The 14,909-nt window shown below is 37.1% G+C and overlaps 1 protein-coding gene across 3 annotated transcripts in view; it reads right to left on the bottom strand.

Moving 5' to 3' along the window:
• GBE1 (1,4-alpha-glucan branching enzyme 1) overlaps nucleotides 1-14,909 on the bottom strand; it is a 170,614-nt gene that overhangs the window by 110,125 nt on the left and 45,580 nt on the right. The gene's annotated exons all lie outside the window — the stretch shown is intronic.

Below are 14,909 nucleotides of genomic sequence, written 5' to 3'. Positions count from 1 at the left end.
GTGAAGTGGAACAAGCAAAGTGGCAGAATATTAGCCTCTAATGACAACAAAACTATTTCACTTACTTAATACTTAAAGAAAATCCTAGGAAAAAAAAACACAGTCAACTTGTTTCTAGTTTTCCTTACCATTTCTTTTTCATTTTTGCTGCCTTCCAAGAAGATAAAGTATCATTTTGCTGACTTTTAAAGAACAGACATGTTAGAGCATGTCCAAAAGAAGACCTCAAAATGAACAGAGGGCTGAAGCACCTGCCCTAGGAAGGATGGCTGAGACAGCTGGGATTGTTAAACCTGGAGAAGGGAAGAATCAGGGGAGACCTTATATAGCAGCCTTCCATTACCTAAAGAGGCCTACAGGAAAGCTGGGGCGGAACTCTTTGTCAGAGAGGGTAGTGACAGGATAAGAGGTAATGGTTTTAAACTAAAACAGGCTAGGATTAAATTAGATATAAGGAAGAAAATCTTTACTCTGAGGGTGGTGAGGCACTGGACCAGGCCGCCCAAAGAGGCTGTGGATGCCCTCATCCCTGGAAGTGTTCAAGGCAGGGCAACCCTACGTACAGACTGAGCGATGAGATGTTGGAGAGCAGCAGATCGGGGGATTGTGGTTGACAGCAAGTTGAATATGAGCCAGCTGTGTGCCCTGGCAGCCAGGAGGGCTAACCGTATCCTGGGGTGCATCAAGCACAGCATTGCTAGTCAGTCAAGGGAAGTGATTGTCCCGCTCTGCTCTGTGCTGGTGCGCCCTTACCTCGAGAACTGTGTGCAGTTCTGGGCACCACAGCACAAAAAGGACACTGAATTGTTAGAGAGTGTTCAGAGAAGGGTGACACAGGCAGAAAAGACCCTAGAGGGGAAAATGTATGAGGAGCGGCTGAGGTCACTGGGCCTGTTCAGCCTCGAGAAGAAGAGGCTGAGGGGAGACCCCATCACGGTCTACAGCTTCCTCCCAAGGGGGAGTGGAGGGGAAGGCACAGATCTATTCTCTTTAGTGACCAGTGATAGGTCCCAAGGGAATGGTGTCAAGCTGCAACAGGGGAGGTTCAGGCTGGATATCAGGAAGAGGTTCTTCAACAAGTGGGTTGTTGTGTACTGGAACAAGGTCCCCAGGGACACAGTCACAGCATCAAGCCTCTTGGAGTTTAAGAAGCGCTTGGACTGTGCTCTTAGTTATATGGTCTGAATTTTTGGGTAGACCTGTGTGGTGACAGGAGTTGGAGTCTATGATCCTTGTGGGTCCCGTCCAACTTGGGATATTCTATGATTCTGGGTTGCATGGGGGCTCTGAGCAACCTGGTGTTCCCCGTGGCAAGGGAGCTCAAACTAGGTATTTTTTGAGGTCCTTCCCAAGACTTATCACTCTATAATCCTATGTACATACAATTGTGAATACAAATAAGGTTGCTAGAAAAAAAAAAAAAAAGATGATTAAACGTAGTTGCTATGTGTCATAAACAAGCATAGTATGCAGAAGTTTTGCAGTAGCCATTTAATAGACATAGCATGTACTTAAGTGTACTTAACATCTATACTAACACTTTTGTTTAAAACAAGTCAGACAAGCGTTTTACTCTTACAACAGTTAGCCTAATGTTTACTTCCTATTTAGAATTTTGTACAAAAAGAGGCTTCTACCTGCTTCCCCGTACTTTCCAAGTCATCTTACCCACTGGAAAATTATGTTGCAAGATTCTGGAAAATTCAAAATTAGTCATATAGTATTTGCCTATGTTAACATTAGATATCTCACCTGTTTTTTTGTTTTGTTCCTCCCCCCACTGGTAAATATATTCACACAAGAAGAATAAACTCAAAATCCCTGGCAACCTTGGAAGCCAGAATCATATGACAAATGAAGTACAGTATGTATACACATTAAGTAAATGCTTTCACACAAACACACAAGTGTCAGAAAGACACTGAAAACATCCTTCAAAAGTCATCATTTAAAAGTCATTTTACTCACTAAAAGACATGGCTCAAATATAAGTTATATATGCATAATAATGAAACAAAAATGAAGTGCCTACACTAAGCCTCCTCATCTTTCATACGTGAAGATTAAAAATGCATGCTTTATTTACATTTTCCATTACAATGATGCTGGGTGTTTTTTTTCTCAACATTTTTATCTGAAAATTTCATCACATTTGAAGTTTAGCATCTGAGACCACCATAATTAGTGCAGTAGATTTCATAGATGAGTACACCTGTGATAGTGAAAAGTGACCTGAGGCTTGAGCATCAATTCTGCTGAAGTGATTAATTCTGAAGTTAAAACTTCCAGAGTAAGTAAAATCACCAGAAAAACTGAAGTGTATGGCAAATGTGTAACCCAAAATCACTGAAGTTATTTTAAAACTAGTGTGCAAAGACGCAATCCAATTTTAATAACGCTGGACTAATAGAAAAAGTAGGATCTCAATCTCACAAGAATGTTATTACCAAAATGACAAGGTGTCTGTCCCACTAGAGTGTACTGAATTTGTGACACGGAGAATAAGCTGTAGGGTAAAACTAAGTACGTTGATTTAAACTTCATCAAAACACACTTGGAACCATTCTCAAAAGCAGTTTATCACAGTGGGGACCAACCATCATTCTGAGGGCACTCTAGTACCTTTCAGAAGAGGCAATAACAAACTGAAGTAATTCAGAAACTGAAATAGGTTCCATTTAATTTAATGGTGCTTCCAAGGCAGGACAAGAGAGATTCAGTGGCCTCCATTTTCAGAGATATTAAACATTTTGGAGACTCAAATACCCCAGTATTCTTTCTGCCTTTCCAAAGAAGCATAGGCTTTCCATGTGGCCTGCAGCAGATCTGCCAGCCCCTTGCAGAAGTCTAACATTTAAAGTAACAACTAAGCACTTACATTCAGGCAACTTTCAACCTACTGTGACTCAGTGAAGTTTGTTGGCTTTTTATAACTTTGAAACACACTTCTTCCCTTGAATTAGCTAAAACAATGAATCTGAAAGTTTCACAAGTCTAATGCCGTTTGGGGACAAGTAAGAATTTTTTAAACAAAATATAAACATGCAAAATGGAGCTTAATGTGATTGTGCTATCATTATAACAGATTAAACCATGCAATAACAGTAAATGACACCATGTTTAAAATTCACTTTCATGAATATCTCATTTCTTTTTATGCTAACTTTTCATCCTCATTTTCACGTTGGCTTCACATGGCTACCTCATCTTCCCCACAGGTCTTCAGAACAGTGGCAGAATCATTCAAGTAAAAGCTGCACATAAGATCATATACAATCTCTCTCCCACTTCCAGCCCTAGTGCTTACTCCTTTAGCTTTCAGCTCCTGAAGTTCCCCATGCAAGTATTGTTTTCCATTGTTATGACACACTCCTTTAAGTCACCTACAGCTCTTTCCTGCTGCTGCTGAAACAGGGCCAAGCATCAAAAATTAAGGAGCTGTCATTGAGACATCGTGATTTGGTTTTGAGGTACTCATTTTCATTTGAAAACATTTTTGATAAAACAAAAACAAAAAACACCTCTTACAGACACGAAATTAAGAATGGTATTTTTGCACTTTAGGAAATTTGTTATACAGTGGTTTGTCATTTATACTGGAGTTGCAGAAACAGACAGGAAAGAGTAGGAGAGAAAGATATGTAAGCCAATAAGCTGCTCTAAAACACTATTATTATTTCATTAATTTATTAGATTGAAAGCCCTTAGAATGATTGTTGGTATACGTGCCTTTTAATATGGTCAAACTAACAATACTTAATATAATGAGAGTGGACTACCTTTAATATAAATATGGAAATGTCATCAACTTAATATTTATAAGGCCAATAAGCTATTATTTCTATATTTTATAACTTAATTTCTTATTAGAGTTTTCAACCTTCTTCTCTCTCCCCCCCTTTCAACAGGCCATAAGAAGAAAGAGTATAAACTGTAAAATTTTACCAAATATGAAGTGTTTTGTAATACATAAAATAAAGCAATCACCTTTTTTTTTTTTGGTAATTTATTTAGTGACAGGGGAGGTTCAGGCTGGATATCAGGAAGAGGTTCTTCAACGAGTGGGTTGTTGTGTACTGGAACAGGGTCCCCAGGGACACAGTCACAGCATAAAGCCTGTCGGAGTTTAAGAAGCACTTGGACTGTGCTCTTAGTTATATGGTCTGAATTTTTGGGTAGACCTGTGTGGTGACAGGAGTTGACTCTATGATCTTTGTGGGTCCTGTCCAACTCAGGATATTCTATGATTAGCTTTACGTTTATTCATTTCTGAGACAAGATTATTTGCACATAAAAAAATAAAAGCCACAAGAACACAGGTGCAAACACCTCAACTCAGCAACATGCACCTGATTTGAAAATAAGTCCCACTAAAAACCTAAAAGCATGTCAGGTTTAGGTCCTAAATACTTTCCAGAAAGTTTAAGCTACATGCTGCAATAAGGTAATCATCTTTCTGCTATATGAAATTTATTAGAAATTAAACATCACAGTATTTCCCTTCCTCAGTTGCTCCAAGTACATGGGGAAGGGAAAAATAGCTTGTATACCAAGACATTTTGTAGTATAATATATAAGACAAAGACAAGTTGTGGTGGTTTTACCGTACTGGGCAGCTAAACCCCACAACCGCTCTCTCACTCCCCCTCCTTTAGATGAGGAGGGGGAGAAGTAAAGCAAAGAACAACTCACGGGTTGAGATAAGGATAGTTTAATTAAAGGGAAATAATTATAATAATTAAATAAAGACTACCATGAACTAACAATTTAACTAAGGGGAAAATAAAAAGGGAAAGGGGAAAGGGAGGGGAAAAAAGGAAAATAAAAAGAAGGGAGGAAAACAAACAAACAAAATAAATGAAGGCTATATGGAAGTGCAGAGGAAAGAAATTACTCTCTACTTCCCACAAATGAGCGATGATTGACCACGTCCTTGAAGCAAGGCCTCAACGCACGCAGCCGGTGTTCGAGAGGAGGACCGACGTCTTCCAAACGAGAGCCCACCCCTCCCCTCTTCTTCCTGTTTCCACCTTTTATTGCTGAGTGTGACATCACATGGTATGGAATATCCCTTTGATTGGTTTAGGCCAGCTGCCCTAGTGATGTTTCTCTCCTCACCTTTTGCCCACCCCCTAAGAGGGTTAGAGAAAGGCCTAATACTGTGCCACTGCTGCTCAGCAGCAGACACAACACTGGTGTGATAACACTGCTGTTCCAGCTACAACTGCAGAGTACGGCACTGTATGGGCTGCTGCTGGGAAAGTTAACATTCCAGCCAGACCCAATACACAAGTTTTCATTTTTTACTTTCACTAAAATAAGGGAAATGAGAGAATGCACAAGTTTACAAGATTACAAAAGAATCTGAACTAATTTAAATTCTCTAAAACTTTATACTTAAATCACATTGCTGCTGTAAGGAAACCCGATCCTATATTTTACTTCATAACTGCTGTTCAGTTTCAAAGTCTGTTCCTGCATTCAAGTCACTGATGCAATCCTGCTATATGATCATTTTTCTTTTTTCTTAAATTGGTCATCCTTCCTTCTTGAACCACCTCAAGCTGCCACAGAAATAGAGAAGCGAAGCTTTACAGTCAGTTGAAAGTACCTTTCCCTGTGTGTCTCCATTCCACAAAGTGTATCCAATACTCAATAAGAATACATGCTTCTGATTACCATCTTTTGCTAGTGTTTGATTCAAATTGAGCATATTTACAAGAGTCAATAAAATCGTATCAGCAACCCTGCATTTCACACACACAGGAAGCCATAGAGCAACTAGCACCCTTCTCTTTCATACTGGTTTGTAAGCAAAGGATTTCTACCCTCTGTTATAGAGAAGTCACTTTACTTTTCAGGCAATGATGTGTTAGACAGCCAACAAAGTATACTGTTTTCAGTTCATCCAGGTTTATTAACTAAACCTCACAGAGCAAACTGAAGCAGCTTCACAGCTGGCCAATAAATGTAGCATGCTCAACTATTTCACTATATGCTCAAAATACTCCAAAGCAGGTTTTCTCCCTGTTCTAAAGGTGACATTGCAGTATGTTTTCAATACATGGGAGCACAGCAGGACACTTTTCAGTAAGGGAATGCAATCTGGCGAAGAATCCAGGACCAGAATTCAGAGCTCTTTGCCTCCCACACTTACCTTCAAAGAGCATACAGTGAAAATGAAAACACCTGCCAAAAATTTAGGATAGAAAAGCATTGTTAAGAGCTTTATTCTGGAATTGTCTTATTCAACCTGACAGATTTGACAGAGTCCAGACAAACTGGGCGATGCTTTAGCAACTTCTGCAATAGAAGGCAAGGAATAAACAAGCAAATACTGCTTCTTCCCTACTGCCATAGTTCCTGCTCCTGTATGCACTCACCTAACAAAGCCCAAGATGGGCCCAAGAGGGATCAACAACTGTTTGACACTCCATCTTCTCCCCAGATGGAAGTACTATCCCAGACCTTCTTCTAACCAAATCAGTAGGGCAGAAAGCAAGGAAAACAGGAGATTTCTACATGTTGAAATTCCACTGAAAAGTGTCACCGTCTTCTAGATTCTAAAGCTACAGATAACCAATGCATCAAGCATTTCAGTCAAGGTGCCTGCATTTCTTGTGAGGTGCTTACAGTCACTGAAGTAATTTGCTAACAAGTTAATTGAGTATATACCTTGAAAAGAAGTTTCAGAAATTATTGAAAGCATGTTGCTTCTGTCAGGTTGCTATCCTTCATAAATTGAAGGTCAGATAAATTGGAAAGAAAAAATAGAACATTCCAGTCACATTCTTCCAAGTTCCCCCTTTCCAACTTTTTTCCTCGTCAATTTAAGATTGCAGTCTAACAAAAATCAGTCAAGACAAAGCTGCCTGCTTTATTTTTTTCTCTTCCTAGTAATTTTATGAAGAAACGTGCTAAAGGGACAGTAATTTACAACAAATATTGGGAGAATGCTAATTAGCTGTTGGATACATGTGAATAGTCCCCAGGTGTTTTTATGTTTAAAAACAGTTCTGCAGAGAAGTACCTGTGGTTCAGAAGTCATGCGTCAATCTTCTGTGCAGATTATTTTTCTGCAAATATATCACACTAGCTATTAGACTCTGAACTTATCAGGGGTATTTATATCTGTTCAAAACTCTTCCATCCTCCCCCGCCCCTTGGAAAACTAAAAATAAATAAAATCCAGGTATGACAGAAGCAAAAGACTAACTCCAAAGCCAAGTCATGCCCCAATTTTCCAGAAGAGGGAGATATAACTCCATTTCTGAATTCAGCAAGTGTTTCAATTCCAATGAAGAACATAAAAACATGTTGAACTAGTTTACTAGACCAGCTTAACAATAACAATTTTTGCGTGTTCTCTCTCCTCCTCCATCCCCCCCCCCCCCTTCCTGTTTCAATTATCAGGCCTATATACTAACATAAACCTACAGAAAATACAGTATCTATTGAAACATAGTGCAATGCAAAAGACTGAGATGACAGCAGCCTACTATTTATTACAAAAGCGTCTATGCAGAAAGATACAAATAACGTAGGAGAATATAACTTAAAAATCAAGGAAACAACAGGAGCATTGTTAATATTGAAAGCAGTATTACATTGAAACAAACAAGGCCCAATACAGTTCAACAGGCACAAAGCTAAAAGACAGTACTTCACTTAATCATCAACTACTATAAAGTACAGGAAGAAACAACTGGTTCAATAACTCTTAGCTATACAAAGATGACACCACTAGGCATTTCACCACTAGGTGTTTACAGATAGATTATTTTTTAAAAACACATTTGCACTGCAGGATAGCGTTCAAACTTCCAGCCTAGAATAGTTTGAAAAACTATTTCAACTTTTATTAACTTGATTTTGAATGAAAACTAGAGTCTCTATAATACACAATTCAAGAAATACTTCCCCCCCCCACACACACACACTGTGACTTAACCAGAATCAAGTTACCATAATGGTGATGTATACTAAAGAGTATAAAAACTGTATGCATAATATAAAAACATTCATATATGTATTACATAACAGAGGCTTGGGGTAGGAGAGCATGATTTGAAAAGCAACCATAATTATAAAGCACATTACACACAATAAGTGCAACTTATTAGAGTTGTTTCAAGCCACGTCAAGTAGAAAAGAAGCTATTCAAGTATGTAATAGAAGCACCCAAGCATTAAGTATTACTTATCCTCTGCTATAAAGCATTTGTAAAGGACAACTGCTGCATAATGCACCTTGCTTTTGGGTGGTTTGTGGCATAGCATACATACCTTCTGGTGTTCCCCTCCACAACTGTTTCAAACTGACAGCAAGTTGTCTTCTGGAGATGAAGTAGGTCATGCTCAACGCCACCGTTTCCTGTGACATACTCCTACAGTGTTTTCCAGGTGACTGGGGTAGCTAATGGCCCCCAATGGTGCTTTCACTTTCCTTGTCCTCCTCCCCAACAACTCAAGAGTCTGTCAACTTTTGTCACAGCCTCTTTGGTGGATAACCAAAAAATGCAGATAGTTCTGATGCAGTCCGTGTTCTGAAGCCATCTCCTGTGTTGCCAGCACAGATTCCATCTGACAGGACTTTAGCATACACAGTATGGAACAGGTCCACTAGAATACTAAAGTTTTAATCTTCTGCTTTCTTGTTGGCTTATAATCTTAATAATATTAGACATGAATACATCCCCAAATTAGAAATTCTAAATCACCAGTAAGTCACACTGTAAAGTGTTAAAAGCTTTAACTAATTAGAGTCTTTATCCTAAAACAAACAAGAAATTCTAAAAGAAAACAGTCATGTTTATATAAATTTAGTATGGACATTCAGATTTCAATTATTTCAAGACTTTCCTTTTGAAAAGTCCTCCTTTCCCTCCAAAAAACTTGTTGCTCTATTATATACCTAATACCACTTGACACGATTCATCTTGTGTGGGTAAACTAAAAGCAAACCATTCTTAAATTGCACAATTCTTTGGCAGGAGGTTTTGCTATCTCCAAATCACAGGAGAACTAAGCCTGCCAAAATAACTGAACAAAAATATTCTGACTTGCTGGGCTCAGCCTACAAAAAAGGCTCTGAAGAGTCCACTGCATTACAATGCTTCATCCCTGCTACAACCTCTCCTACGTGCCCAGGAGCAGGTTGCCTATTTGGATTTGGTAAACAAAGTCAAGAGGCCATTTATCCTCCACTGAGGTAACAACTCCTCCAGCTAGTAAATTTAATCTGTAGTTAACACAGAAAAGTCTACAATAGCTTGCTAAAGGGTCAGGGCTCACAATCAAGCAATGAAACAAAGGGCATTGCCACATATTTAACTGAGGCTTTACTTCCCATTTAGCACCACTGAGGTACTGAATAGAAATGATATGGAAATAGATATGTTGGATGATTTAAATCCTGTTCCCTAAAATTCAAAATGCCAGCAACACCACGTCTGCTCCTTCCTGCACACAGATTACATAGCATGGTGCAGCAGAATACTCATTTCACTCACTGCTCAACGTTGCAAACATAGGGGTTTTGTTTTGTTTCACCCACCCACCATTCATGACATGAAATTTAAATGATGTGGAACTTAGAGTATAAGCAAGGGTATTTTCCACACACACAGCTAAGTTGGAAGCAGGAAATAATAAAATTGTTTGCTTATACATGTGAGAATGCAAATAGGAAGCTTCCTGAAGAGACATTCCTATTGAAGCACATCAGCTACTGCTCCTTCTCCTGCATATAACCTTTTTACATCTTGTATAAAAACAAAGCAACAATGAAAACCCACAAAGAAAAACAAACAACAACCCACATCATGAACACTTCTCTATCTAGCATTCTAACCACAAGCCCGTTATTCCACTTACTCAAGTTTACTGGGTTTTCATACTGAAATTAATAACACCTAATTTTGCCTGCAGACCGCTTGAAATGCATGAGATCTGAGCTTGAAACCAGCCTGATACTATGCCACTGGACTGTCTGATCAGTAAGGTCAACTGCAACGCCATCTACTTCATCACTGGCAGTAATTACACTTGATTAATTTTACTATCAGTGGTTCCCTGACACTGATTAACCTACTTGCTTACTACATTTGATTCTTTTTCAAGGTTTATAAGTTAAACACAGAGCATGCAGCTCTACAAGTTACTAGACACTGTGGTAAAAACTGTAAAGATGAATTTTTAAAAATGTTATTTACAACCAACTTTTCTCTCCTCAGAGCCTCAAAGGCACAAGTTATTTTCAGGTGTTTTAAACATCGTTAGTGTATGTTAAAATGTTCTGATGCAAAGCAGTTCCCCTTTTCACAATTTAAAGTTAAGAAGAGTTTTGTTTGGACTACAGAATTACCCCAAAACAATAGTAGTAGCGGGTTTTGTTTTTGTTTTACAAAATAAGACTTGGTGACCATGGTGCCAGCCCCGGTTTTGAACTGAATTTGGCACCTATGAATATTTTTCAGCTATCACTGAAACCATTCAAATATATAGCAGCCTGAACTGTCAATAGAAGAGTATTCTTAAAAAGCACACAAAATATCAAATCGAACTACTTCACTATAATACAAATGCTTCCTTGTAAAACATAATAATTGGAGTTTAACATGAGAGAAAGAGGAACTGATATAGATTTAGTGATTGGTAGAATGCAGTTTTGAGAAGTTTCTACCATTTCCTGAGGTGACCTTTCCAGGGAAGACTTGTTATTTGTCCCTGAGCTGTATATGAGTAGTTCTATCACCATAGGAAGGCTACGATACCACGAAACTATCTGTTAAAACACAGTCAAAATGAAAAAAAATGAAAACTGAAAACAATTACTTTAAAAAAAAATACTTCTATCCATCTGCATGCAACATTAAAGCTATCTGAGAAAGCTACCCATGAGCAGTTAATTCATATGGCCTCAAAAAAGCCATTTGAAACCAATAATGCTGTCTGAAATATCAGTGATGACTATCTCCTAATCTTTACTGTGCCTTTAGAAAAAGTTGCAACAGGGAGGCATGTCAGCCATCCTGCAGCTTCCCTTTATAGTTGAAGAGAAATAAACCAGAATCACTTACAGTGAAATTTCATGAGCAAACAAATGAAATTTAGAGGTATACAGTGTTTTAATTTCATGCACCTACCCAGCATGTTGTCAGATAAAGTGTCAGATAAATTTAATATATAAATTTCACATTGTCAAATCACTTCAAAAATCACAGATCACCTGTCATTACTAGAGAGTTGAACAATTACTACTGTTTTAGTATATCCTCTCTCTCACACACAAGAATATAGTGCTTCAGCTATACAGGTCTCTTAATGGAAATTATTTCCTAATCAATGTTTTGTGGTGTCAGATAGTTCATAATCATAACTGCCAATATTTTAGAAGTACCGATCCCACTATCTTCTATTATTTGTGTCAAAATATTTTAGAACTTGATCGTTAACCATGAATTTGGAAGTTCCTTTCATCTAGGCCTGAGTTCTTATTGGCATTTTCCAATTGTTCTTCATTTTCTGTTTTGATCATTTGCATTCCTATAAAGGATATTAAGCAAGTTCCCCAAAGGAGATAGATCTCTACTTTTAATAGTGTTATACCCAGCCCTAAGCTTCACTGACCCTATATAAAAACCAGAGACAACAGTGAAAACTACAGCTATTTTTAAGGAGTTATAAAATTAATTTAAAAATAAAGACTAAAAAGAATGAAGTGGAGCACATATAATCTCCTACATGTGTACAACAATGTAGGAGACTTAGTAAAGAAGCCTATCAATCTGATTTTTTCTAAAAAGTTCGGTATATGCCATGAAGAAAGAATTAAGAATACTCTTGTCAATGAAGGAATATTTTTTGACAAAGAAGATAAGCACACACCCTCCTCAACTACCATCATTGTAAGAATGAGACATACAAACTACCTCCATTAGAATAATGCAACAGATGTACAAAGATCAATCCATTGAAGCAAAGAGAGTTTTTTGGTTTTTTAAATCTGTCGTCAGGATATGACATCTGTCAGAAATTCTTTAAAAATAAAAAAATCTCTTACAATCACAACAATAATTACACTTGTTTGAACAACTAATTCTAGCTTCTTGATTGATCTAGGGGTAGTTTTGGAAATACTGTGTAGCACTTTCCACCAAGAAGAAAAATACCACTAAGTATTTTCAAAAAAAAAAAAAAAAAAAAAAGTGCCCTTTTCCAGCAGGCAACAATTTTGTAGATGGATGTTGTAACTCGCATGACAGTCATTTTCAGCTGTTTTAAGTATTTATCCCTTGACACAGAAAATACATCAGAAACATACCAAAATATCTGCAACAGGCCTTTTTTTTTTTTTAATTACTTACCGTCAACGTTTATGCTTAGTTATAAGAAGACTGCCTGAAAAACTACAGTAGACAGTTTACTACTACTGAAAACAGAAAAATGTTTCACCTCTATTCCTCATTTATTTTCCTATAAAAATACTTTGTGACCTGATCTAAATTAGTGTCATCAGCTACGCTCCATCCATTTCCCATTCTGGTTCAGGAGTTACTTAGTTAAAAAGAAATGACCTTGTCACAATTTCAGAACTTGTCATTCGCCTATGTAGAACTGAAGATGAAAATACTGTATAGAAAAGCCAAAGATAAGGACCTCCCAGAGGAGCCTCTTTCCCCCTAGCAGATTATTTAAATATTTACGTAGTCAACTTTAAAGAGATTTAAGACATTCAGAGAATTAATATGGTCAAAAGAAGCTTTAAAACATATGCCACTATGCTTTTTACAGTAATGCAAAAAAAAAATATATACACACATACCTTCAATACCAAGAAATAATTTTTGCTGCCTAATCTAGTACACTACCTGTGTATTTAAACATCAGCTCTGCAATCTGCATAGTAATTGCTATCTACATATAATCCACTGTTTTCATCTTATACGTGAACAAAGAACTGCAGGACTGTGCTCAACCACACAAATCCTAATGTTCCGCAAAATACACACACTTACGAAAGGCCACAGTCTTGTAATGGAACAATGTAGTTTCAAGAAAATTCGAAGAGCAGCAGTTTTCCAAATTCATTAGTGAAACAATAGCAGAAAAAGATCAGGAGAAAAACATGCATTCCTGCCACACGTGGAATATTCCAGCCTCACTTCAGGTTTTTGTTGTCAGATAAGCCATTTCAGAACTACCTTAACTGAGGAATATTCTCCCACTTTAGTTATTACAGATAAATACATTGAAAGGACGTGTTAAGAGTCAGTTGTGAGGCACCAAGTCACAAAAATGTGCCATGAAAGATTATCAAAGTTACAGATGAGGCTGGAAGAAATTCTACATGGATTAAGTCATCAATTATAGTTGCACACGCTTCTGAATTGAGTTTCTAAACCTTTGCACTTAAAATATGTAAGGATATGTGCATTCAGAATCAAATCAGTCTCACAGGCAGACAGAATAATACCAGTTTAGCTGCATGGATGTCTTTGGTAATCACACTTCAGTGTCAGTAATAACCATATAGATCTTTGTTCAGAATCAACTCCATAAAGGCACAACTAAAGATACAACAGTAGGAAGAAGAAAGGAAAAAAGGAGAGGAAAAAAGGAGGAAAACAAACCCATGTTCTGCTCTGCCAAGAAGAGTTTCATGACTCAAAGCAACTACAAAACTACAGCAAGTAACATTATTAGTACTACAAGTATGCACAGTACTGTCTTTGCCGTGTGGAGCTTCTGTTTACTATTCTCTTTGACAAATAAAGAGAATACGTACTACAAAGATCTGCACATTAAGAATGGGATATGACCATGATAGAGAGCAAGAAAACCCCTAATTTTACCAAACACATTTATGAATATATGCTATTTGCTAGTAGTACCAACATTACTCATCATTCACACTTTTATCTCTACTGAGCATGGAACATTCTACAGCAGGTGAGTTCAATACCTTTGTAAATACAACAAAAGGTAAATTTATCAGCAATTAAAAAACTAACGTATCTCTAAATCATAGAAATTATTAAGTAACCATTCTGCAATCTCAAGTCACTGCATAATCACTGCATTTGAGTTGCAAACAACTATTTACTCCCCTGTTCTGTGAAATAAGATCAGCTTTCTCACATCGATGAATGATTACTCCTAAATTTCAATTTATCAATATTTATTATTGGGATGATTTCATAGGCCATAACAAATGCAGAGAAATAAGCACATATATTAAGTATTTCCTGTGCATTTTTATGCATTTCTTTGTTTCAGCAGATTCTCTGTTTACCTAAGATCAGATTTTCAACAGAAAATTGAAGATTCTTTACGATGTGTTAGTTTTGTTGATGAGAGCCCTGAGAATATAGTATATATTATACAAATACTCCCAGTTGCTTAATTTTCCTGGTCTATAGATTTTTTCAGTACATTTCTTCACTTAACCACTCATTACTGTCCCCTGTTATCATTTGACATCTCTAGAACACAAGCTCAAATTGCAACAAGTCAAATTTTCAGAAGTATATCTCAATGACTGAAATCACTATTCACATGGAAATAATCACGTCTACTGATAGTTGTCATTATGTGTATCTGCACTAAGCATAACTTCTGAGGTATCTGACAGCTCAAAGAAATTTTCCATTAATTTTTGGAAGACAGGATTTTATGCTCATTGATGTTCATGAAATACAACTAAGGTTTCCCTCATTCTGTTTTAGTTCAAATTCCTTAATCTATGCTGACTGATTGGTATTCTTAATTACTAAATATTCCAAGTTTCAATAGGCTACATATACTTTTAAAGCATCACAAAAACAACACGTGAAAAGTTATGGTTAAAAGCATAGCATTTTCTACCAAGATACTGAGATTTGAATAGAATCTTAAGTAGCTGCATCA

This window comes from Anas platyrhynchos, chromosome 1, assembly GCF_047663525.1.
Source record: "Anas platyrhynchos isolate ZD024472 breed Pekin duck chromosome 1, IASCAAS_PekinDuck_T2T, whole genome shotgun sequence".
In the NCBI taxonomy this organism is placed as follows: Eukaryota; Metazoa; Chordata; class Aves; order Anseriformes; family Anatidae; genus Anas; species Anas platyrhynchos.
Note: the sequence above shows the minus strand (reverse complement) of the source record. Positions and strands in the feature narration are given on the sequence as shown.